The sequence below is a fragment of the Belonocnema kinseyi genome, chromosome 4 (genome assembly GCF_010883055.1).
Source record: "Belonocnema kinseyi isolate 2016_QV_RU_SX_M_011 chromosome 4, B_treatae_v1, whole genome shotgun sequence".
In the NCBI taxonomy this organism is placed as follows: Eukaryota; Metazoa; Arthropoda; class Insecta; order Hymenoptera; family Cynipidae; genus Belonocnema; species Belonocnema kinseyi.
In genome coordinates this window covers 12,859,531-12,884,537 of record NC_046660.1, presented here as the reverse complement: position 1 = coordinate 12,884,537, position 25,007 = coordinate 12,859,531, and the positions used below count along the sequence as shown (strand labels likewise).

The 25,007-nt window shown below is 31.3% G+C and overlaps 1 protein-coding gene and 1 long non-coding RNA gene across 3 annotated transcripts in view; one reads left to right on the top strand and one right to left on the bottom strand.

Moving 5' to 3' along the window:
* Positions 1-11,901, bottom strand: part of LOC117171557 — a 27,563-nt gene extending 15,662 nt beyond the window's left edge. The window contains exons 1-2 of one of the 2 annotated variants that reach the window (XM_033358984.1): positions 11,777-11,901; positions 9,747-9,960 (exon numbers count right to left, since the gene is read on the bottom strand). The gene's annotated coding sequence lies outside the window, so the exon portion shown is untranslated. Of the gene's footprint in view, positions 1-2,129; positions 2,404-9,746; positions 9,961-11,776 lie in introns of those variants that run through there. The other variant, XM_033358985.1, reaches the window with a different exon arrangement.
* Positions 11,902-21,832: 9,931 nt separating this feature from the next.
* LOC117172147 lies at positions 21,833-22,356 on the top strand. Its single transcript, XR_004466971.1, has 3 exons — positions 21,833-21,964; positions 22,059-22,161; positions 22,254-22,356. It is a non-coding gene; the product is annotated as an uncharacterized LOC117172147 (long non-coding RNA).
* Positions 22,357-25,007: the final 2,651 nt, after the last annotated feature.

Here is a 25,007-nt window from a genome sequence, read left to right as displayed (position 1 = left end):
GAGTATGATTATAACGTAGGTTCGCCAAGTCTAGAAATACACCCCCAACAGCAAGTAATCAATTACAAACCTATATCCATTCTTTCTGATAATATAGCTGCTGATGACCTACAGACTTCTTTTAATCAAATATTGGCTGATGAGCCAAAAGGCTTTTGTTTAAATTGATCTACCTTTACAAATCTCATAGTTTATAGAAAATATATAACACAATGTATGGATTCCGAAAATCAAGTAAATGGAATCTATACTGATCTAGGGAAGGCATTCGATAATCTGTTATTATGTAACTTGAAAGCATACTGTATCACTGAATCAATACTTCTATATTTTAGTAGTTACTTAAAGGAGATATCTTGGCGTGTGAGAATTGGAAATTCTGAATCTGAAATGTTTGTCCAAACTATGGTGTCGCAAGGAGCTCCCATTTAGCTTTTGCAACTTGATTTAAATGATATCTGTATGTGGCGTCAATAAAATCGTTTGCTCCTTATATCGACAAATGTTGAATTATCTCATTCACCTGAAATGTAAGCTCCGAAGATTATCAATATGTAATTAATAGGTCTCTCCTTCAAAGAACCACAAGCATTAGCAACTCAGGAGTTACCTTCAAGAGTAGCCTTACTTTTCTAAAACAATTTTACAACATTTTAATGAAAGCCACCAAAATGTTAGGCTTTATTCTTTGAGTCTCTAGCCTGAAAAAATCAGTCTTTCGCGAACTTACGTTCAGTACAGTCACATTGTTGATATTTAAATACTTTAAATAATTTTAACCGGAAAGTACTCTCTTTATATGATAAATTTTATTACGATAAAATACTTTTTCATCTAATCCCGACATCTTCTTTTTAATTCGTTTTCGAATATTTTTCAACTGCAAGTTTGATGGAATTTAATAAATATTCCAAAAATATTTATACTTAAATTTGGAAGTGCTTCCAAAATAATATTAAAACAAATCTCTTTCCATTTTCCCTAACAGCTACTCCATTTCCCTGACATTTCCATGACTTCCCTAATATGTGGCCAACATGTAAAAGTGTAGGATAGAAGTCGAGCAAATTTAACACCATTACGATCAAACACTTTGTTATTTAATCCCGACAACTTCTCCTTTCTCGTTTATTTTCAAGAATTTTTCAACAGTAAATCTTATAATATTTTACAGCTACATATTATAACCTTAGCTTTTTAATGTATTTAGTTATTGGCCAGATTTTCAACCAATCAATAATTTTCTAAACTCTCTTTAAATATTGGCTGCGCTCTGGCGAATAACTATTAAAAGTTTTAGGTTGCCAGGCTATTTGCTATTGCTAGGTCAATGATCAATGCTTCAAACTAATGGTAGTGAATAAATTGCCTGAAGAGCGCCAGATCGTTTATAAATAAAGAAGCACCCCCTAAACGATCAAAAGGAATTGTGAAAATATTACAATACTTCACTACCCATGATTTCATTTTCATTTCTAACTCCTGCTAGCCCAACACAGAGGGGGGTAGGGTTAGGGAGAATTGATCAAGGAAGGCAACGACTCAACAACAAACATTAGTCACATTTACATTAATGAAGTAAAACCAATAATACGGATTACATAAAGTTTACTATATTCAATGGCTGCGGATGCCTCATCACTCACATTAGACTCAATTATCTCGCAAAAAAAAGACAAGAACAGTTTTCTTTTCCGGAAAGCCTTATGAAACCGGTTTGTTCTAACCAAAATACGACCCTACTCTATTGTCGTACATGAATGACATCAAAACTCACCTGATAACACCACACCGACCCTTCAATTTGAATTACAAAACATCGACTTCAAAAATTCCTATAGAAATAGCATAATTATTTCCCTACTACTTTAAAGCCGGTATTTTCCAAAACGGCGCTGACCTTCTCCGACGCCATGTTGGAAAACTAATCGGATGACTACGCTCAAACTACGATCCGCCGCAAGGACAAGAATTGACGCCCCACATTACAACTATAGCGACATTGAGATCAAGATTATCATCCGAATGGACTATTTTAACTGACCTATCCAACGCGCACTGACTCGACCACCACTCCGCACCCCGTGGCGACACATTTTAGAGAACTGTAGGGTGAAGGGGAAACATACCTCGGCCAGATGATGTTGGTGGTCCTTTTATTTTATGTTCAGAAATTTAGTCAGTATAGGCCACGCCTGGCTCAATTATTGTCGGCTTTGTTTCCTTGGTGTTAATATGAACAATAGTAATACATCGAAAGCTGATTTTATGGTTCAGTAAATTTTTGCCCGTCAAACTAGGCAAACCGTATGAAAGTGGAACACAGAATGGCTATCGACAATGCCGAGTACAGATTTCTTGCCTATGCCATAGAGTGCGCATCTATATTGACGACTATACTACGCAACTAAACGTGTGCAGGCACATCTAAATTTGAGTGTTTCATAGTGAGTAGCTATTTTCCCTGGTCCCCCCTCGCTCGCCTTAGAGATCGTCCATATATTGCGTAACACTTTTTTCTTTTATTTATATCGTTGTGTCTTTCTCAACTTCACATCAATTTCATGCTCGTCTTTATTCAAACAAAAGAAAAACGCGTTACGTAATTTATGGACGATCCCTTAGAGTGTTCCGCAGACATTGCCATGTTGACTCGCTACCCCACTCACATGCGCCACATGCGCGATGCATCACTCAGTCCGGCGCACCTACTGTACGTAGTGTGCGCTTTAAGATATCAGCTTTTAGTCCTCCTGTCAAAGAGAAGTGAATTGTTGTGTTTTAACGATTCACGACCACCTAGTCGTGAATCTTTGGTGCTGATTGTGTGGGTGGTGTAGTATGGTTGTCGGGCCCTTCGGCCCTCGGAATGACTGATAACACAATACAAAAAAAAGTTTGCAGGCATTAATACGTGTATCAATAGTATCTGATGTTTTCCCTCCAGCCTGGCGGCGGTTAGGATTGGCGGCGCTACAATTCTCAAGCCTCGAGAGGATTATTTCTGGCAACATGCCGTCACACTCAAAGAACCCTGTCCTTTGACAGTTTGTTATAATTCTTTGCTCGACAAGGTACCGATTTTTATTTAATATTATTTTAATTTTTGTTTTTAACAGATGGCACTATGTGATCTTCTATCTACTACAACGCTGTGAATGTCTGGTGATCTTCTCAGCTAAAACAACCACCCAAGACGACTCCCGGATCCTGTTCAGCCTCCCCCTTCCTTCACCATTAACTGAAGTTTTAGTGGGACGGACGTTAAAGCTAGGTTTTCCACTATATGACGAATCACTACTGAACTTGGTCATGATACATGATGTCGACTCGCAAAATACACCTATATTATAATGGACCTATCCAGAAAAAGATAAGAGTAAAACTAGCTCCATTGAGAAACAGGAGTACAAAATAGCAAAAGACCTTAATTAAATAAATAACACAAGAATTGTAGATCAATCTGCAAATTCTATAACCCCTTCTTTACATTACTCCCTTCCTTACCAAGTGAGACATGCCCACCCCGAAAGGAAAATGGCTTAATGGTGTAATATTAATTAGTTGCTGAATTTCACTCTATTTTAATCTTTCTTCGGATCACAAACAATTATATGCTAAGCAAATCTTTAACGTTCGAGAAACCAATCTAGGAAGATGAAAACAAAACAACTTAGTTGTCAGCAACGCTATCGGAAAAGTTTTATTTAAGTTTCAATCAATAAAAGAAAAAAATCCCAAGGTTTCGGAAATTCACCATTTCTATCATCAGAGGAGAACCGATAAAATATTTATAGTCTGAAATAGTAAGCAGCAAATATGTAAAAAAAGTTAAAATAGTATAATAATCTTAGTAACTAACAATAAGAAGTACTTACGGATCAGTTTCGTAATGACATTATTTTTTGGAGTCAGTAATAATAGTGGTAATTAAATATTTTAAAGTGAAATTATTTTTTTGAAATAAAAAATTGTAAATAAGCCTAGTTTAAACAGAATTAAATAGTGTTAAAGGATTAAAAACAACAGATTATATTTTTTTATAAGAGCAGCATGGAAAAGCATCCTGCTCCCATAAGGGTAACTCCAAAAGTGACCGTCAATGAGGAAACTGACCCATCATACTATAAATCGGAATAAAAGGCGCCAATTATAAAAGAATATAAATAGAGGGATGGAGGTATTAAGAATGCAGGAACTAGAAAGATAAATTCTATTTTTGAATTAACGATTTTCAAATTTTAGGTTATTGTTTATAATATTATTGTAAAAGAACAAAAAAATAAATAACAAATATATAATTAATTTTAATGGAAGAATTCAAGAATATAATTATATAATTTGTTAATGTGGTCTATGCCTAGTTTTATCATAGTGTCCAGTTTTGAATTTATATGACAAGTTGTCTTGATTTTATAAGTTTTCAGAAATCTTTTTACGTTATCAGAAATAGTATTATAATATGGAATAATAATGTTAGTTTTAAGATCGAATTCTTTATTTATAACATTATTAGGATTGTTAGTTTAATGTATGTTGTTAAGTTCTTCTAATCTATTATTAATTTCTTTGTCAATAATATTTTGTGAATAATTATTTGAAAATAGGTAATTAAATAGGTATTTAAATTATCATTATGAAATTTTTTGTCAGAAAGTAAAATAGCTGAATCGACTAAGTTTTTTATAAATGCAATTTTATGTTGTAAGGGATGTTTAGATTAAAAATTAAGTAATCAGCCAGAATATGTTGATTTGCAAAACCAATTAGTAGAAATAGAGGCATTATCATTTTTAATTATGCTAATGTTAAGAAAGTTTATAGAATTGTTGTCTTCTAATTCATGTGTAAATTGCAATCTTTTGTGAAATGAAATTTTCACCTATTTTAAATATGCAGACGACACTTTTTTAATTATTCCTAAAGACAAAATTGAACAAATTATTAAAACCTTTAATTCATTTCACAAAAGATTAAAATTTACATATGAATTAGAAGACAACAATACTATCAACTTTCTTGAAATTAGCATAATAAAAAATGATAATGGCTCTATTTCTACTAATCGGTTTCGCAAATTAACATATTCTGGTCGATTACTTAATTTTTTATCTAAACATCCCTTACAACATAAAATTCCAATTATAAAAAACTTAGTCGATTCAGCTAATTTACTTTCTGACAAGAAATTTCATTATGATAATTTAAATACAGTGAAACATGATCTATTTTTAAATAATTATCCACAAAATATTATTGGCAAACAAATTAATAATAGATTAAATGAACTTAAGAACATACATTTAACTAACAATCATAATATTGTTATAAATAAAGAATTCGATCCTAAAACTAACATTACTATTCCAAATTATAATACATAACATTTCTCACTTTTTTCTTTGGGATGAGATTAAAATATCACATCAAGAAAGTAATGTTATAAAAAGAGCCCTTTCTGAAATGGTTTTCATTAAGAAAGAACTAGATCATTGCATCAACAAATATACTGATTTAAATCACATTAATGAATCATATAATTATATCTTTGAATTTTTTTATTCAAATTAATGATATATTTGTTATTCATTTTTTTTACAATAATATTAACAACAATAACCTAAAATCTAAAAATTAAAAATTGTTAATTCAGAAATAGAATTTATCTTGCTAGTTACTACATTCTTAATACCTCCATCCCTCTATTTATATTCTTTTAAAATTGGCGCCTTTTATTCTGATTTATAGTATGATGGTTCAGTTTTCTTTTCTTTTTAAACTAATTTCAGTTACAAGTTTTTATTTCAAATAAATAATTTCACTTCAAAATATTTAATTACAACTATTATTACTGACTGCAAAAAATGATGCCATTAAAAAACTGATTCGTAAGTACCTCTTATTGTTAGTTACTAAGATTATTATACTATTTAAACCTTTTTTTACATATTTTCTATTTACTATTTTAGACTATAAATATTTTATAGGTTCTCCCCTGATGATAAAAATGGTGAATTTTCGAAACGTTGAGATTTTTTTCTTTTATTGATTGAAACTTAAATAAAACTTATCCGATAGCGTTGCTGACAACAAAGTTGTTTTGTTTTCAACTTCCTACAATGATATGCTTTTGTTTTACATCTTTTTGAATCAGAATTATGATCTGGAAGAAAGTCAGATATAACTATTTTTTAATTTCTTGAGATTGATTGACGATTGCCTCAGGCAGATTTCTTCATTTCATCCGGGTGATATCTGCAACCGCACTGCTAATCAAATTGATTTTTACTTGTTTCTCAAATGGATATGAACACTAATGGAGCTATTGTGTTGTGTATAGTCTTATATTACCTTGCGCTATTGAAAAGACGTGTAAGGTGACGCTAGTCGCTGTCACACGTTCATTTCCAGGTGAGATAAAAAATCGAACTTAATCTAGTTTTCCAGAGGAGCATAAATTTCTCTGTACAGCTCAATGCACGTAAAGGATCATTTAAGATTTTTAACAGATCGATGAAAAATCTATGAAGAGTTCAGTTAAAACTTGTCAGTAGTCAATGAGGACCTGTCAATTAGCACGAGTCAGTACGAAGTCATAGTGAAGTCAAAAGAAATCGACACATCCGCGTTCCGTAATTCCGACCGGTAGGGTGAAGTGGTGCCCTTGCATCGATTCTCCAAAGTATATTTTGTCTCAAGCGCGGTTATCTTCAGACTATAATTATCGGGCGCGTATAATGATATAAGAGAAAAGCATGCGTTATGAAAAAAGTCATGAAAGTCTATAAGAAGAGCTAGTTCAAATGGCTTGGATCAACAGATGGAGTAGCAGGGAAGCTACATGCAGTAAAAACGCAGATAACTCAATTCTGTACAACTAAAAAATTATTAACAATTAAAATAAACAATATTGAAATTTGTTCTTAAAACGATTTTATCTTAGGTTCCCCTTTTGTGGGCTATCTATCATCAGTCTTTTTTGCAAGAAAAAACCAAGTGTCAAATAAAATTTGGAATTTTACAATATAAACAATATTCAATGACTTTTTATTGATGCTTAGAAATGATTATTTTTTAATAAAGAAATTAATAAATAGCCGATAAATTCCTCTAATAATGTATTGTTTGGTTTGGTTAGACAATACAGTTCGAAAATGTATTTTAATGTTATCTTTAACTTTTTTGGTGGGAAGGAAACCAATATCTTATGACGAAAATGGAGTAAGTTGGTAATAAAATTGATATTTTATGGGTTATTTCGTTTATTTTTGGGTGGAAATGGATGACTTATAATTCAAAAAGTCTACGCTAGAAACAAAATTCAACAGTAATTTATTTTCTTGTTATGTGTTAGACGTCTTCCATTTTCTCTCGACTAAATAGAAGTACATAGTACTTTTGATTGAAAAAGCCTTGACTAAAAAGCCTTGATTAACCTTACTAATAATACACTTTTAGGTTATGTATAACTCATTTTCGATGGGAAATAAATATTTTATTACTCTGTGTGTGCTGAAACGTAAAGATCCGTTAAAAATCAGACATGAAAAATTTGAACGATTATATTGCACTATTGTAAATGAGAATCTAAAAATGTATAGTTTTAATGCTGTACATTACTTCCTAGATATATGAATATATATGTAAAACAAGATCGTTGTATTGAATTATTATGGTTCTATATAAATTTATTTAAAAATCGTACTCAGTGGGTACGAAATTTAACCTGCTGGTTTTTAACGCTGCTTATTCTTTTCTATTATTTTAAAAACATTTCTGTGGCGAAATGTTGTCACAGGTTTATACTGCTCAATATGTCGAAGGCATTTTTGGTTAGAGTTGGATTTTTTTTTTATTTGATCATTTTGCACGGGGCTCTCCCGGTATATATCATCAGTCACGGACGCATTTTTATAATGCAATCAAGTGATCTGATAAGAGCAGTCTGCCCAGACATATTGGACAAAGCCTGGTTTTACCCCATCATTGTCGGACTGGGTTGCAATCAAGTACACGATGGGGGGGCCTACAGCTTAAGGTGGGTTCCGAACCACCAGAACCTAGGTAAAGGTACATTGAAAAATTTCCAGAGGTACCGGCTCAGGGATCGAACCCCGGACCTCTGAGGTGAAGTCCAAGTGTCTAACCAACTGAGCCACCGAAGCTCTTCTGGTAGCAGAGCGTGGTTATATATTATAAAGAACATTTCAGTGTTGAAATGTTGTCACAGGCTTATACTGCCCAACATGTTAAAGGCATTTTTTGTTAGAGATGGATTTTTATTTGATCATTTTTACACACGGATGTCGCGGTATATATCATCAGTCACGGACGCATTTTTATAATGCAATCAAGTGATCTGATAAGAGCAGTCTGCCCAGACATATTGGACAAAGCCTGGTTTTACCCCATCATTTTCGGACTGGGTTGCAGTCAAGCACACGATAGGGGGACCTACAGCTTAAGGTGGGTTCCGAACCACCAGAACCTCGTAAAGGTACATTTAAAAATTTCTAGAGGTACCGGCTCAGAGATTGAACCCCGGACCTCTGAGGTGAAGTCCGAGTGTCTTTAGAGCATCTTTAGATTGATCTAGAATTATCTTCTTATTCATTTAAATGACACGCTCATTCTACAACACTGCCCTGACCCAGTTTGCTGATTAATATCTGTAACAATCAGTCAGAAAAATTTCAAACCATAAATTGTAATGATGTAAATTTATTTTTTTATATCGAAATACGTTTTAAACAAGACTTTTTTATGATATGGTCATAATTCCTTAGTTAATTGTCAAAGAATTACCTAATTCGTAGAAAATGTTGAAAAATCCATGAAATTCTATTTCTTACACCAAAAGGCATGAAAATTTAGACCGTTAAGTTAAGGATGTAGCATTCTTTTCTGCATATTTAAATACGTGTTGAACACGACAATTTCATTTCTGAATTGTGGTTTTAAAGTGTCAAAAAAATTAATGACATTTTGTTCTATGTACCTCAAGTTAGCGAAATAAACTTTTAAAAACGCAAAGTTATTCTATCAGCAATTTGACTTTTTTTTCTTCAATATTTTTTTAAACATTTTCGCACTTTTTAAATTAATTGATATTTTATGTTTCGCTGACTTTATATCAAGATGATAAGACATCCATATAAAGAAACCTCAAAATATTTTATGAAAGAAATGTGGCAAATTTTGTGTTTAACTAATTTTTAGCTTTAAGGCAGCCAATTCTCAGCCATTTAAATCTTTGATATCGTTATCATTGACATTGTTGCTTTGAGAATTTGATTTCAAGTTATCGATACATTTAATCTTTATTAAAAAAAGAATTAAAAAATTATTTTTTACACAAATAATTAGTAGCAAAATACAAATAGGAGATTTCGGCTATTATCTAAAGTTATTGTGCTAACTTTAAAAGTGTAATTTTCGTTTTCGCAGACAGCTGAGATCACACCCAGTGAAGAATTTTCCACGCAAATTGAATGAATTTCTCTATGAAAATCCACATCATTGTTTCAAGTTTGCAAGGCTAATATCATTACTAAAAAAAAGATAATTTTTAGTAAAGTCAATGTCTTTTATTCAAAATTAGCAAAATAATCTGATTATTAAACACCATAATATTAGAAAAGTTAGAAGATGTAATATATTTTAGTAGCTAAACATTTATCATTTGATTATTCCATTAAAACTGTCAAGAGTTTTCCGCCAAAAGATGCTCTTATCTTCATACAAACCATTATCATCTCACATGAGATGATTAATTCGGCCGTCTGTGATGAACAGTTCATCCCTTTGTGACTATTAGTGTGTTCCTCTTTTATAGTCAAGTCGGCCGCCTGAGATTAATAGGTCGACTCTCTATGATGATTGATTAAACCATCTTGGTTTAACCTTCTAGATGCACACCTAGATGGCCAGACTGACCATCTATTTTTCTCCGTGCGTTAACTGCAACATTAGATTGTATTAGAATACAGTTATTACTTGAGTTATTGATAATTATCTCGCTGTACATCTGGGTGGTCCTCAAACGTATTGAAATTTTTTTTTCATGTTCTCATCCGCCGAATATGATCGAATTAAAAAATAATAGTATTAAAATAAAAAATAAAAATGTTAGGGTTCTGACAGGCTCATGAAATTTAAAACGTACTTTCTAAACGTAAGAGGATAAATAAGATTATGATTTTTACATTATCATCAGAGAAGGTATTAGATTTGTGTGAAATTTGACCCCCCCCCTTCTAGTTTTTGTTTTTGTTTCCACAATAACTGTATAAAAATTCAAAAGGTGGGCATATTTTGAATATTTTCGAGACCACTTTTTCCAAAATTCACAAATTCTTTGTACGTTTATTTAAAGTATTTAAAAATTTGAACAATTTATCCCTATGATTTTTTCCTAAATCCAAAAATTAACAGATTTATAGCATTAAATAAATTCCAAAAAACACATAAAAATAAAGATTTTAAACCAAATAACGCACGATATGTAAAAAGTAATTATAAGACAAATTTTTGCTTTATGAATGCCCTACAAGATTGTCATAGACACTTTTTGAATTTTCTTGAAAAATCAAATATTGAAATTTGACAGCATACAAAATCATGAAAAATCCAAAAATTAAATTTTTCGGCCAAACTATGCAAAATACGGTGACAAAAGATAAGTAAACAAAAATTGAGCATTTAAAAAGGATCTACAAATCTTTAATGCATCACTTTTTGATAGAATGCGTAGTTTTGGCTTTAATCATAAAAAACATTATTAACATCAAGAAAAAAATCTGCCCGCTGTGTGGGCACATTCTCATGACAAATTTTGTCTTTTAATTTCTTTTTCGTCTTGTGTATGGGTATTCAAACAAAATTTAATTTTTTTATGTTTTTAATGCTATTTTTGTCAAAAGGTCGACGTTTTGAGACGCCCTCAATAAAAAAAACGGATTTTAAACGCATGTGTCTGTCTTCATGTCTGTCAGCACGATAACTTATAAAAAAATTATTCTATCAGATTGGCCTTAAATATACTCTTTTAGTGTCCTAAACAACATGTCAAGTTCGTCAACCAGCCATTTTTGATGAAAAGTCAAAAATTGGGCACATTTTGAATATTTTTGAGACAACATTTTTTTCAAAATTCAAAAATTGTCTACACAGATGTTTATAGTATTAAAAAATCTGAACAATTTATCATTATGACTTTTTGCATGAATCAAAAATTACTAGAGTTATAGCATTTACAAAATTCTAAAAAACACACGAAAATGAACCTTTTAGAGTAAAAAAGCGGACGATACAAAAAAAGTCAAGAGAAGAAAAACTTTAATTTTTAAATGGCCTAAGAGATTATTATAAGAACTTTTTGAATTTTCTTAAAAAATTAAAAATTCCAATTTTAACAGAATACAAAGTCACAATGTGACATGTTAAATGGGTTAAAGGATGGAGATTGGAGACGCCACTGAAGGGAAAAATTAAAATAAGTAAATATTTGGTAAAATCCATTTTAGTCAGAAATTTTGAGAATTGAAAATTGTTACAAAATCAACAGGAAAAATTGTAATGAACACACACAAAAGACTTTGGACTAAATACGCCGCAAAGGCTTAAATGTAATTTTAAAAAATTTGTGCACAAAAGAAATAAGAGACATTTTTCGGGTAAGGCTTACAAACTAGACAACTCTCAAAAAAAGAAAAATAAAAAAAGATTGGAGGCGGAAAGTTTAATTAAAAAGCGAGAGAATTGATGCACCACAAACCTGAGTATAACCAGTAAATTTTCCAAAAAATTTATCAAACCAGACAGCCCTCAGAGATTTCCTTTTACTTGGTTATAATTCGCTGGTTATAAGATCTTCATGGTAAGCAGGCTGGGTCGACTCCCATGGGCGCGTGTGTTCACATATACTTTTATAGTTATCCACCTCCTTGTAGATGGCTCTACTGTAGGATCATTGTAACGAGCGGAACTGAGTTTACGCGCGAAACAGTCAAATAATTTAAATTATGAAGTATAGGGTTGACATTAAAACGTCCCTTGAAGATGAGAATTCAACGATGTCGAGTCCGTTTCCACAGTGAAGGGTTTGGAAACCCAACTCCCGCGATGAAATCTCGTTCTGAAAATCTCCTAAATTGTTTATAAATAATCAATAGGTCTTTCAATTGATTAAACAGAAACCCAAAGTGAAATAACAATGATTTTATTTCTATAAAGTGTTTCAAAATGGAATTTTGTACAAAATTCGGAATCCCGCTCAAGAACGAGTCGCGCCCGTGTACAAAAATGATCTGCCCTTTGAATTCGTCGCTGTCTGCTCTTAATTAAGGTATGATTATAAGTTTCTCTCTATAATTTCAATCTTGAATATACATTTGCTCACATTCTTTCATCCGTCTCTCTTAATCTATTTACATAAAGAATGCTTTTTCTCAGTAAAGTTATATTTTTCATGTCGATTTACCCGACTGTTGCTGGCCAATCTTTTATCTCGGTTTATATTACATTTCCTGAGTGAAATGTATTTCACTTTTGATTCTCATGATTTCGAAACAAACCGCGCATTTTGCGTCACCGATGGTGCTGTTCATAGCCGCAGGAAAGCGAATTACATCCGGTCATTACATCATAAGTGGGGGTAATATTTTCTTAAAATATTTTGGCGCCGCCATTCTAGTGTTCGTTGAGGTTATGGTTTCGTCAACAAACTTCAAATTTTCCTAAGTTCAAAAAAGTTGTGTCTCGCCGTATGGAGTGAAATCAGGACATTGAAAAATAAACAAAGTTTAAGTAAATTGAAATGTCTGTGCTATGCCAGGATGTCACTGGTTTCACTTCTCTATTATAATGCGAATAAATAAAATGTTGAAAAAAGGTTAAATTTCATGTGTTATGTAATTCTTCATTTATTGGAGAATTATTGCAAAATTGTGCAAATTTATGCCGAAAAATAGTACAGGAAAAAGTATTTACACATTTTTCGTCTTAAATTTGTGTAATTTTGAATTAATTCGTTTATTTTCTCCAATTTTAATTCATGCAACACATTCAAATAATATACACATTTACGTGCATGAACATATGAATACGCTTTAGTTTGCCACCTCTTTGTAGATTGCGCTAGTATCGCTGTAAGTGGTCAAACGCACCGATGGGAGTCGACCCAGCCTGATGGTAAGATGGCCACACGATAACTGTTCTTTCCCGCGCTCCAAAGATGAAAAGTTTTTCAGAGAGAACATTGACGCGCCACCTGGCGTCGTAAGTGAGAAGGCTCGTGAGAAGCAGAGCCCAGCTGGTAACAGAAGTATAACAGGGAGAAATCGAAAAGCCAACTGTCGTCCAGAATATTGAACCTCCTAGTGCTCGAGGAGTGAGGGTTGATTTCCATCGAGCCAGTAACCTGAATAATAACACGCTTTTATTCAAATGACGAATTGTTAACAAGTGGAGTTAAAATTTTGTAGGGTGATCCAGATCCCTCTTTAAATCGTACAGAAAATCTTGTGGAAGTCGTGTGGTGTAACGAGTCGATAGAGGAAAGTTGGAATTCTCCATTTCAGGTTAAAAGTCCCTTGGAGCTGTCAAAATACAGTAAAGAACATCGTCTTTCAAGTATTTAAGAGAGCCAAACTGAAAAAGTTCATGCAGACCCCCCCCCCCCCTCCCTCTCTCTCTCGATAAGCGATAGAATTTAAAATAATTATTTTCTGAAATTATAAATCCTAATATAAGTTAGGAGAATTGCCGAAAAATCATCACTAAAAAAAAATCTTAAGTGAAATCAATAAATAAACAGCATAACCTAATAATACAGAGCCTCAAAGTGAATAACAGACAAATAAAAGATGAGATTAATGTGTGGCCAAGTTAGAGATTGGATCAAAGTAATAGTTTTATTTTCAGTCGATAAAACAAAAATCCTCACATTACATAAGCTAATAATTATTTCATGTTAGTAGACTCAAAATTTTTGTAACTTTTGTTATAATGATTAATTTATTATATAAATAAAAAACAACGATATTCAGTCGACACGATTCTTAGAAATTAGAAAAATAGTAAAATTGTATCTTTCATAAGAAATACACCTTCTGATTTTTTTATATCAAAATTTGCAAATTTGGTAGAATAATTCTAAAATCATATTTCGAAAAATTATCCTTGCCTAAAAAAGCCTTTTCCAGGAAATAATATTTTGTTGTTTTCAAATTCGAAGAAAAAAATTCAAAGGGTTATATGAAAAATCCCAATATTTTTTTCCCGATTTTTTACAGCTATACTGTCTACAAAAAATATAAAACAGACTCTATATATATATATATACTTAATGATACAAAAATAAGTAGAAAAATACGTTACTAAGGGAAATTTTTCCAAATTAAATAGCCTCTCAGCATAAATTTAAACTTTTTTGTTCAAAGAAATTGGGCTTAGTAATTTATTCAATTACTTATTTTTGCTTCATTCAATAGTTTTTAGTAATTTTGCCGCTAAAAAAGAATTATAAAAATTGAATTTGTTTCCGCATTATTATTCACAAGGTTTTTTCATAACATTTTTTTTACTTTAAAAACGAACACCAAAAACAGGCGTTTTTAAAATATTTGTTTTAGTTATTTCTTTGACTTAAATAAAGGTTTTATATCATTTGTTCATTTTGCGCTTTCTAAATTATTTAGCTACTTTTAAACATATGTTCCATATTTTTTCATTACATAATTCGTTAAAGCCAAAGGAGTTTTAACAAAAAAGAATTCACGATCACTTAATTTCAATTATTTGTGGCTTGTGTATGTAAAATAATCAATCAAATATAATTAATAGTTAAGATATGATAAATTGTTATACATTAAAATTAGATTATTTACTTATATTTGTGTTTGAAATTTATATATTATCTACTGTAGGGCGGTATCTCCTATTTGTCAACTGTCCGCAAGATTTGTATCCAATTTTTAGATAAAAGATATATTTTTGGGATTTAATTTGTTATAAAATTCAAAAATATTTCAGAATCTGTCTCTATATGATTATCTTTCAATCAAATCACAACGTCCAATCGTGCTATTTTTAAAGGAAATAATTAAAACATAATGTGGGTCAGTAAAACTTGGAATTAAAAAATATTTTAAAATTTTTTATTTTTATTTGGCCACTCCAAAAACTAAAGTTTCATTTTTGCTTTTTTCAAAATAAACTTTTTACGGCAAAACACTGCTTGATAAATATTTCGTTGGTCTTTATTATTTGCAAATACGCGTAACTTATATCTTCTAAATTATTTTTTTAATAATTTAAAAATATTTTATTATAAATCGTACAGTGGTTACTGATGATTAGTAAAACATCTGGAAATTTTTTTGAGTATTTATACAAACATTTAAATCTACTCAAAAACATTTTGTAGAAAAAAACAAGCTTCTTTATTTGAAATAATTTTGTTTTTAAATTTTCCAAATGACTTTAAAAAGTCCAAAATGATAATCCATAGAAGTTTAAAAAAAACTATAAACAGTTGTTTTACGTGATAAAAAAGCATATCATATTTCGTTAACTTGAACTGGATATATTACATGTTAGATATGTTTAAATACTTTTCGAAACGACTGAAATTCACGAAACACAACAAACTTATTTTTTTCCTTTTTTCACACGTTTTTCAATATTTTTTATTTATTTCATATCTGATTTTGAAAAACTGTACGTGAATCAAAAAAAAGTGTATAATCTTTATGCGCTCATTCATCTGTTTGTAATTTATATGAAATTATTTTTGATTTTTCAATTGGGTTTTCAATTTTTTATAAATAAACAAATATGACAAAAAAATGCCATTTTATCTATTTAACGTTCACAGTGCTCGTCAATAACAAAAAAAATATTGAAATCGCCAAAGTTTCATAACCTAATTTTATCTAAACATAATGCAATATTATATATTAAACAACAACATTTTTTTATTATCAAATTATTTGTTGAAAAAATGTTTTCTATGATTTTCCATAATCATACCTTTTTTCCAGTTATATTGCAAGAAATTTAAATGGAAATTATATGATATTGACCAAAATTTCTCTCAAGATTATAATTCTTTACATTATAAACAAATTTAATGAACAAATGCAGTCATCAGGCTTTTTTCGATAGAAAAATTCGTTTTTTTTCAATGTACATTTTTTTAAATTTGGAACTTTATGATATTTGTAGCAAAATTTATTATTTTTTTATTAATCTTATGATTTTTTAAACTAATTTAATAAACAAATGTATTATTCGGTCATTTGTCGGTAGAAAAATTCGGTTTTTTCAATGCCAATCTTTTCAGAAGTGAGCTTGATGAGAATTTCAGCAACATTTATAATAAGTTGATGAATTTTATTATTTCTTTAAGCAAATTTGATGAACAAATGCATTAATCAGGCATTTTTCTACAAAAAAATTAGTTTTTTTTTATGTGAACAGTTTTAATTAGGATATAGAAAAAAATAGATTTTCAATCGATTGATGCTCGAATAATGCACTTTTCTATTTAATTTCTTTTTTTTTAAATATAAAATTTATCAGCCATTTATGAATTTTGCTGAAATCAGCAGGAACTTCCAATTAAAAAGACTGAAACAGAAGAAACCGAATTTTTCCGTCCACAGATGTCCGAAAAATAAATTTGATTGTTAAATTTGTTTTTAAAAATGATAAAATGTATAAAGTCATCATGAATGGCGGCGAATTAATTATGAAGATCCCAATTAAAAGTCAGATATCGAAACAAAAAAGAATTTTTTCGTCTACAGATGCCCCAATAATTCATTTGTTTAGTAAATTTGTTTAAAAAAAATCATAAGATTAATCAAAAAATTATAAATTTTGCTGAAATTGTCATGAATTTCACAACTGAAAAGATTGGATTGAAAAAAACTAATTTTTCTATCGTTAAACGCCCGAATAATGCATTTGTTTATTAAATTTGTTTAAAAAATCATAAGCTTATTAATAAAATTATGAATTTAGCCGAAATTATCATTAATTGCCAAATTGAAAAAACGAATATTTCTGTTTCTTGACATTCGTAAAAACCTATTTTTCGGATTCAGGGGCTCAAAACGTGGACATTTGACAAAAACGGGGGGGGGGGGGGGGGGGGGGGACTTTACACACCTCTAATACCTTGTCTTAATTAGAATGTAAAAATCAGAAAATGAAAATTGGAGATCGCCATATTACAGTATGACAGGCGGATTTTCTTTGACTATCAATTTTAAGAAATAACAATGCTAAAATATTAAAACAAATTACTGCCATGTTAAAATTATAACTTAGTTTTGAGTGGAATCCTATTGAAAATCGATTTATTACAACTATATTATGAGAAACGTTCTCGGTGTATTGAGAAAAAAATATTCGCTTTTTAAAAAATAGCTTGGCAAACCTCAAATGCCATTAAAAAAAAACAAAAGCACTTTTACCATTTATAAAGATTAGGTTTTATTTATATAGCTAAACTGTATTATTTAAATGTCAGAAAGTGAAGACAGTAGCTTATTTAAAATGGCTGTTAAATTTTCTGTTCAATATTAACCTCTTGTTGAATTTTTCAGTAAATTTAACAATAATTTTCAAACCCTCAGCGAAATCAAAACAAGGTTTTATATTTGTGCTACAAGTATCAGGAAAATATTCAAAAGGTGCGAAAAATATGTAAAGAAAAGTTTTCATTACATTGTAAACAATTTAATGGAACATGAGAGAAATTGATATTTTATTGTAATAAATTAAAGATAAATTCCCTTTGGAAATTGTTTAAAAAATTGCAATAAACAAATTAACAATTTGGATATTTTCCAATGTATATGCGTAATTTCTTTTAGGAAATTAAATAAGAATATCTTTTCAGTGACACTTTGCTATAATATTCTGAAACTTTACCAGATATATCAATCATTTAAACAGTTTTAATAAACAAATGCATGATTTGGGTGTCATCAGAAGGGCATTCTTAGTTGTCTTCGTAAAAAATCGAGCAAATTGTAAATTGTAAAAAATAAAGCAATTGTTTAAATAATTAATAGTTCTTGTAAGTTCGTGAAATATAATAGCAAATAATCATCGGGATTTGATGAAATAATTTATAATTCTTGTGAATTTCGAAATCATCATAAAAATTCGTCGAAAAGGATTTCTTAGTTGATTGCGTTAAAAATTAAGCGTATTAATTAATAAATACCCCAAGTGTAAATTTGTTTATGAAAAATGTTCAATGCTAATTGATTTCGTAAAACATACCGCAAAATTTTGTAAAACAGCCAAACTCTAAATTTTTTTATAAAAATTGTTTAAGAAATTGGCAAATGACATCTAGCTTCAATTGATTATAATGCATATTTAATTTTTTTTCTATATTGTAGCAAAACGATAAATTGGGATGAATTGGACATTGAAAATCCACAAAATTAAATTTGGCTTAACAATTTATTTATCACGTGATAAATTGTTTGTTTAAATATATTCTCACCAATTGGAAATTATTTTTGGATAGTTTCAGCACAACTATAAGACCTGGTTTAATCAATCTGAAAATCTCACAAAAATAGTATTTCTAAAAACTAAAAACAAATTACAATCTTGTTTTTAAGACATGGTGCTTACTTGAAAAATTTTTATTATTTTTGTACCGTTCAATATAAGAAGTTTAAAGAATATTAAAATTTCATATACTTATTTTTAAAAGTTCCTTATCTCTAAACTGCAGTCGTGAGTTTGACAAGTTATAAAATTTCTGCGATTCAGTTCTGTGCATCTTTATGAAAAATTTAGAATACAAAAATATACACATATATAATAAGCAAATAAAATATAATTTTAGCATTTTGTCTCCAAAATTAATAAGCACTTTTTTAGTTTTTTTATTCATTTTAAGATATAATAAAAAAATATTTAAAAAATATGTAGTCTATTAACTCATTTTATTTACTTGCTACGTTAATTAAAAACAAAGTTTGCAATCTCTTTTGCTTTTGTGACAAAAAACTTTTTTCTAACAATTTCCTGAACTCTGTTCCGCACAGCAGCGCAAAAGGCCAAAATTAGTTTTAAAACAAAAAATAATTTATTTTTACACCTTTACTTTTAATTGTTGGCGTAAACAATATAAGCAAACCTGCAATTAATCGAAATTAATTAAAACTTTTTTTAATATCCAGTCTTTACAAAGTTTTAGAAATGTTTTCAAAGATTATGTTTACACTGTTTAGCATACGAGTTTGTGAAAAGATGAAAAATTTATGAACTTGTTTTTAAAAAATTTTGAACCTGCTAAAATCGTAAAATTGATAAAAATATAAAATTGCTGCAATCGGAGTCTTTACTTCTAAAAAAGTTTGAAAACAATTTCTACGTATTACAAAACTATTTACCTATAAAAAATACATGCGTACTGAGAAATATTTTTTAAGTTTTTCTGGTATTATTAAAGTTTTATTAGTTGACATAGTGGGTTTGGAAAATAAAAATAAAATATGAATTGCTGTGATAAAGTCGTAATTCTACCGCCATAGTAAATATAGGTAAGATCTCTTTCTGCTTTTGATTCCATGCTTTTTTCCGGGGACAGAGTTTTCATTATGTCAAAGTCGGATAGTGAAATATTGGCTACCGATTCTTTAGAATTCGCTCAGGCTATTACCAATTTTGAATTGTCATTTTTAAACTCGAACACTAGTGCGGATCTTTTATCATTGAACCCGGTTCCTACTCCCAAAGTTAAGACCGTGACTAATTCCGCACCGGGGTTTTCGAAAATTGAAAGTTTGCGTCGTCGTGTTTCTAGGGTGGAAGAACTTTTTGGGATTTACCAGTTCGCGTTTTGGAAGGTGAAACCTGACCGGGCTGTTGCTATCCTAACCGACTTGTGTCGGGACATTTTAGATTCCACAATCTCGGAGGGTGTTTTCACTGTCGTACAGCGCTTGCACCATAAATATTCCGGTGTGCTAGTCCAAGTCTCCTCAATTGAACTTAAACAACTTATATTAGCGCAGAGTGAAGAATTTAAAGCTCGCGGTTTTATAGTGACGCCTGACTGAGTGTATGTCTTTTATTTGTTATTTTTAGTATTTCCTTTATCGTTTTAGCTATTCCTTTTACTTTCATTATTCCAGATTTGATTGTCAGTAAGGTGCAGCCGCTTAACCTCCTTCCATAGCTATTTTTGGAGTAGGGTTGGAATCCAGCAGCCGGGGGCAATAAGCGAGGAGGCTTTAAATAAGACGATTAAGATGTTAAGAAGAAACCTGGGTAATAATATATTAGAGTTGAATGCGGAAAAAATCCAGGGTAATGGTGTTCAGAAAAGGCGGTAGAAGCAATAAGAAAGGTGAGTGGAAGTGAAAGGAAAAGGTGGTACAGGATGTCAAAGAGTTTGTATACCTGGGCTTCCTTTTTCGGGGAAAAGGCGGGATTGGATGGTTCGAATCGCTAGTGATAAGTGTGTTATTTTGAGGAATGCAGGTGTGATACTGCAAGGAAAGTAAGGTGGTAAATATGATATTGGAGAGGTATTTAAAGTGGACACTGAGGTTGGCAAGGACTACATCTAATTTCATTGTCAGGAGAAATATAGTCGGGGTGAAAAGATGAAGTTTGAAAGGGTGAAGTATTTTGGAACAAGTGGACTGCAGATGGATGAAGTAAAAAGGATGCACCTTAAAGAAAGAAAGGTGTATGGGTTAGTAAAAAAACGGCATGGAGAGAGAGAAGGCAGCAGGGGAGGACAGACTAATAGTCAAGGTTCACAAGGAACTATGCGTGGATTATGCCAAGGGAGAAAGCGCAATATTTGTGTGAGACGAAAGAGAAATTAATTCAGTAACTTATAGCGAGAATGAGGTGTGGGTGCATGGAGGGGTTTAATAGGTTTTTTCTTTAGGGAGAAGAGGATATGTGGATTGTGCGGGATACAAGAGTGAAACACTGGTTAGAGGAGTGTTAAAAGTTAGAAATAAGTGAGATAAGCCTGAAGGTATTTGTGCATGAAAGAGGGGACAAAGGAACATTGGCATGGGTGAAGGAGGCGTCGGATAAGAGGGAAAAGAAGAGAAGCAGTTAAGAAGGGGAGGCGAGATGGAAATATTGTAAATAGAAGAGAAAGTAGATATGAGAAGAATGTAAATATTGTAAATAATAGATAAGTATTAAGTATTAGCTGCGGAGGCAGAGTTTGGCAATGCGAGGTAAAGCGAGAAAGTAGGAACATGTGTACGTGGCTAGGCGAGACGAAGCGAGGAAGTCAATGCTATAAGAACGAGCGGTCTTAGAGATGGGGTATGGATAGATGTTACTTTTTAAGTAAATTGTAAAATATTCTTTCAAAAATGGATCTGTAAGCAAGTCATATTTTTAGAATCAGCAGGACGAAAAATAATCGTTTATCTATATTAGCAAAGAGTGAAGATTTTTAGGCTCACGGTTTTTTACTGATGCCTGACTGAGTGCGTGTTTTTTATTTGTTGTTTTCAGTTTCATCTTCCTTTGCTTAAGTCATTCATACTCTCGTTTTTCTAGATTTGATTCTAAAGAAGGTGCAGCAACCTAAACTCCCGTTTTCGCTGTTCTTGGAGAAATTCTTGGATTTGACAACCGGGGTTGAATGCTCGTCAACCCTACTAAGAAGCTTCGAGGGGGATATGAAGACGCAGACCTTGGCCGCAGCTTCATTCACTGGTACAGCTTATGGGGAAGGTCGCATTCGCAAGAGAAGCCGCCCCAGGAAGTATTCACGTCTGGTTATGGATTTTTTACAGGAATCTGATTCAGCTTCGATTTGCCGATTACGGAAAACTCGAGAGGAAACACATTTCTGCAACTTTTGTGCTCACCTGAATCCCAGTGACATTTTATCAGCGGATCGTTCATACACGAATACTGCCAGATTTGTGTCGCCTTACGTGAAGTAAGTTTCCAATGTTTTCCTTGATTCTTCTTATAGTTCATCAATGAAGGTTTTTTTCTTCTCTGAATCAAATCCTTTTTTTTTATTAATACAGTTTGCGGGTTCCAACCATGTTTGCTCTTTGTGTGGGCGCTACCTCCATATGGTTCCACGCGAGGTCAGTTGAATATGCGAAACCCTTGTCCACGATGGTAAAGGTTTGTTTTTTTACTGTGGTGATTATACTTATCACCTTTTAAGTTTAATTTTATTTTCTACTTTATATTCTTTTATTGGTTTCTTGTTTCAGTTGAAAAACCGGAAGCGATTTGACTGAAAGGCGGCTTGGAGGACACCTTATCTATTTAGTTATGTTTCATTTTCAATTAATTTTAAATTCTTATTCATGATAGTGTAATGTAATCGTCCAAATTTTCTATGTCTGTTTTTTAACGGATCTGTACGTTTTGGCACGCACAGAATTCGAAAATCATAAAATTTTATCGGTTTCTATCTGTTTCTTTGTCTGGCTGTCTGTCTGCACGTCTGCATGTATGTGTGTCTGTACGTCTGCCTGTATGTATGGTTACCTGAATGTTGTAGCCACGCTAACTTTTACAGAATTTGTCCAATCGAGTCAGCCTTTAATGCTCTCTTAAGGTTTCCAAAATAAAGGTAAATTTCGTTAAGCACACATTTCCTAAGTAAATTAAACAATTTAGAGTATTTTTACAATTGAAATTTTTTTTCAAATTTTGTCAAAAACAAAAATTGCATATTTTTGAAAATGGTCTAACTTTTTGAACTTTTGTCTAATTAAGAAACTTCATGAGAATAGTTTTGAAATACATATATTTTATATCTAGTAGAAATTTAAATTGATGTTTATGAACTTTGCAAAAAAAATTTTTTCATTTTCTTTTGAAAGTTTTAAAAATGTTGAAAAGCATATAACTTTTTTAATTTTAATCGAATTTGAAAATGTCATCAGTGTAATTTGCCTTTTTTTGCCTTGTACTAGAAAATTTGGCAAAATTTCAAATTTTGGAAATGCTCTAAATTTTTTTAATTTGTTGGGAAATATCTGCTTAACGAACTTAGCTTTTATTTTCGGAACCTTAAGAAGTACATGAAAGCCTGACTTGATGGGACAAATCCTTTAAAAGTCAGGGTGGCTACAACATTCAGGTAACCATTCAAACAGACAGACATACAGACACACATACAGAACAGGCAGACATACCTAAAGACAGACAGACAGCCATACAAACAGAAACCGATACAATTTTATGATTTTCAGATTCTGTGCGTACCGAAACGTAAATATCCGTTAAAAATCAGACTTCGAAAATTTTGACAATTACATTACACTCTCATAAATGACCATGTAATTACATTTAATGTTACTGTATAAAGTTGCTGAAATATTCTAAAATCATGGAACACAAAAAATGACACTTAAATAAAAAAAATTATCATCAATAAACTTGAAAAATTTGTAATTCTATTTTGTTAAAAATTATCCGATTCAAAAAACGCCAAACAACGCTGTTTCTCCTGAGCAATGCAAAATGACATCGTGTCCATTAAAGCAGAAATCATCTGTGATAAATGTGATATAGATGTATAAAAAATTTGCTTATTTTAGTGATAGCTTGTTTCAAATATCAAAATTAATAGATACCACAATTTTAAGCAAAGTTGCCTAAGTGATAAAAAAAGCTTGAATTCTAACGAGAATAGGACATCTGATTTTAAATGCACGTAGACGGCTGAAAGGCTTTTCAGTTGAGCGAAAAGAATGTCACTTTTAAAGAAAAAGTTTACGTCGACTTTATTATTTAGATTTCATTATTTAGAGGGGAGTCGCGCGTAACTACAGGTGATGACAGGTTTTTTCTCCAATTGTGTCTGAGTCACCATTGGAGAAAAAACGCAAAAAATATACGCAAATCCGACAACTTCTGCGAACCTCTTTTTTGAGCTGGTTTTAATCAATATCGATCAAGTTAACTATACAAATAACGGAAAATACTTTACGTCATTGTTGACTAAATGGAAAATAATTTTTAAAAATTGTAGACTTAAATTTTTTTGAAAAAATATCTTACTTTACAAAACTGGGAATCGAAACACAGAACTTCCGATTGTCGGGGAATGCTGTTCAAATTAAGCTATGTCTGGATCCATTAAATCTGAGAAAAAACAGGATGTCCTGTCACTAAGATCAGTTAGCAACATTTTGAGGACTCTCTCAAACTGAAAATATCATACAGCTCGTGGATGCAGGATTTCCTTTACACAGAATTGTCTCACTTTGGAATGACAGAATTAAAAAAATTACAGAAACATATTTATTCTACGTAAAAAATGTACTTCTCAAATGGTTCCGTAATTAGTAAATTTTTTGTCCAATGACAAGAACAAAACACGTCTGATTCCAGAATTGTCTCAAATTGCGACTTCAATAAAATTTGGTATCCTTGCGATATTTAGCTCCAATAGATACCTCTAAGGAATCTAAAGCGTTTTTTCAAAGCTCTCTGTGAAAGAACAACGGCAGTACAGTCTTCTGCAAGCTACGGTGCAACAAAGAACATGGATGCGAACCATGGAGCGAATATTAGTTGGCACAATTAGAAAGCAAAGTAGTGTTAAAGTTTTATCAATTTTAAATTCAGATTTAAAGCTTTTATTAGATTACACATTTATCCACACATACTCGACTAAATAATGTTCAATCCAGCTAACTAACATTTTTCCAAGTCGCCTGCGTAATTTCCTTTTGATTTCGGACCAGTAAGACTCAATGTTTTGTGTATGATCATTTCGGTCACTGGAATTAACAAAGTCAAAAAACAGTTCTTTGTGTTACGTTCAATACCGCCGACAATCCACTCCGTACACCCATTTCCGGCCTCTGTTGTACTTCCGTATTCCGAAGACATTTTCATCTATTTCGACTACAGTCTGTCAAGTTAAAGCGTGGGTAACTTTTTTGGTAAAATATTTTATTTAAACGCATGTTTCTACATGGAATTACATTTGTCAAGGTGTCGAGCAA